The sequence below is a fragment of the Branchiostoma belcheri genome, unplaced genomic scaffold, assembly GCF_001625305.1.
Source record: "Branchiostoma belcheri isolate BF01 breed outbred unplaced genomic scaffold, Haploidv18h27 scaffold30, whole genome shotgun sequence".
NCBI classification, from domain to species: Eukaryota; Metazoa; Chordata; class Leptocardii; order Amphioxiformes; family Branchiostomatidae; genus Branchiostoma; species Branchiostoma belcheri.
Window position 1 is genome coordinate 1,920,984 of NW_017803910.1, and position 2,500 is coordinate 1,923,483.

The window sequence follows — 2,500 nt, forward strand, 5'->3', positions numbered from 1 at the left end:
CAAAAACACGGAGAAATACCCGACTCTTCAGTCATGCAAATTAGTGGATATGACTTGTTCACAAGTGACTTAACGGCAGAAAACACAAGAGGGACATGCATATATGTCAAGACATCACTGAAAGCCAAACAAATCATACCACATGCAGAGACATTTCACGATAGCACATGGGTGGAGATGCAGAGCCAAGGGAATGATATTCTAAGGATTGGGGTGATATACAGATCAGGGACGCCAACTCTAGCATGCACACGTGATGAAGCCCTACATGAGAACTTAAAATGGGCAACTAACGGCCAAGCAACACATGTGCTCTTTGCAGGAGACTTCAATCACCCAATAATTAGATGGATCCCCTCACCACATGTGCTAGGATCAGAAGGCTCAACTAACGCAGCAAACAAGTTTATAGAGTGCTTGAGAGATACATACGTATACCAACATGTGAAAGAACCAACAAGATACAGGAGTGATCAAACTCCAACAGTGGATGATTTGGTTTTCAGCAACGAAGCAGAAATGGTGGAAGGTCTTGAGCACCACGATCCACTGGGAGCGAGCGACCATGTTAGAATACAATTCAGTTTTAACTTCAATTCACATGATGAGAGGGAAAGGAGTCCATCACTGAACTATGAGAAAGCAAGTTTTGAAGAAATCAGAAATGACCTCAACCTCAATTGGGAGGAAGTACTTGAAAACAAGAGCACACAAGAAGCGTTCGATGAACTACAATCCAGAATACTCGAGTCAGTGAATAATCACGTTCCCAAGAGAAAAACAAACAGCAAGAAACAGAGGGTGAAACCACCATGGATGAATAATGCGACGTACAGAAAGACAAGGAAGAAATTTCACACGTGGATAAGATATCTCAACACAAAAAGCAAAGAGGATTGGAAGAAGTATAAGACAGCAAGAAATGCAGCTACACATGCGGCCAGACAAGCAAGAAGGACATTTGAAAGAAGGATTGCCAGAGAGGTGAAGTCAAACAACAAATCCTTTTGGAGATATGTCAACAGCCGCAGAAAGACTAGAGTAAACGTGGGAGACCTTAAAGATGAGGAAGGAAAGTTGACTACTGAGGACGGGAAGAAAGCCGAAGTGTTAAACACACAGTACGTCAGAACTTTCACACACGAGGATTGCAGTAATGTGCCAAGGTTTATACTGAAACCCCTACAGAGTGATCTACTGAAGACAATAGTAGTTACAGAGGAAATGGTACTAAAGCAACTGGAGCTACTTCGAATAGATAAGTCACCTGGGAATGATGGGATACATCCACGAGTCTTGAAGGAAGCAGCACACGAGCTAGCCAAACCTCTAACTATTATATTCAACTCAAGTATTAAAAGTGGAAAGCTTCCAGACCAGTGGAGAGAGGCATGCGTGACTCCAATTTACAAGAAAGGATGCAGAACAGATCCGGCTAACTACAGACCGGTGTCATTGACATCCATAATCTGCAAGATGCTAGAAAGATTCATATCAGATGCTATACTAGAACACATGAGATTCAACAACCTCACATGCGACAACAACATGGATTCTCCAAGGGTAAATCCACAGTCACAAACCTACTAGAGGCACTGGATGTGTGGACGGAGGCTTTGAGCCACGGTGAACCGGTGGATATTATCTTCTTGGATTACGCTAAAGCGTTCGACACGGTTCCACATGAGAGGTTGATCAACAAAGTAGAATCCTTCGGCATAGCAGAGAACTTGCTACTGTGGATTAGAAACTTCTTGACTCACAGGAGACAGAGAGTCGTAGTAAATGGCCAAGCATCCAGCTGGAAAGCGGTGACGAGTGGCGTACCGCAAGGGTCAGTGTTGGGACCGCTTCTTTTCTCGATGTTTGTCAGTGACATACCCGATGAGCTACATAACTTTGTTTCCTGTTTGCGGACGACACAAAGATCTATGCCATTGCACACGGGTGTGAAAGCCAGGCCAGAACACATGCGACTCAAGAAGAAGAACTCCACACGAGTCAGACCATAACACATGCGACCCAAGAAATCCACACGAGCAATCTACACTCTACATGCCTACAGGCTGACTTGAATACTTTGCAGCGATGGTCATCTAGGATGCAGATGAAGTTTCACCCTGACAAGTGCAAAGTAATGCACCTGGGAAGAAGAAACCCCACACACGAGTATACTATGACAAAGGAAGATGGATCACTCCACACGCTGAAGGTGACACATGAGGAGAAAGACTTGGGGGTGACGATTGACAGTGACCTCAAGTTCAGCACACATGTCCAGATTCAAGTAAATAAGGCCAACAGAGTTCTGGGTGCAATCAGGCACACCTTCAAGTACCTGGACAAGGAGGCTTTTCTACCTCTTTACAAGAGCCTAGTCCGGCCACATTTGGAGTATGCAACAGTGATCTGGTGTCCTAGAACCAAGAGAGACAGGGACAGTGTCGAAAGAGTACAGAGAAGAGCTACGAAGCTTGTGGAGTCAGTGTCCCACTTGTCC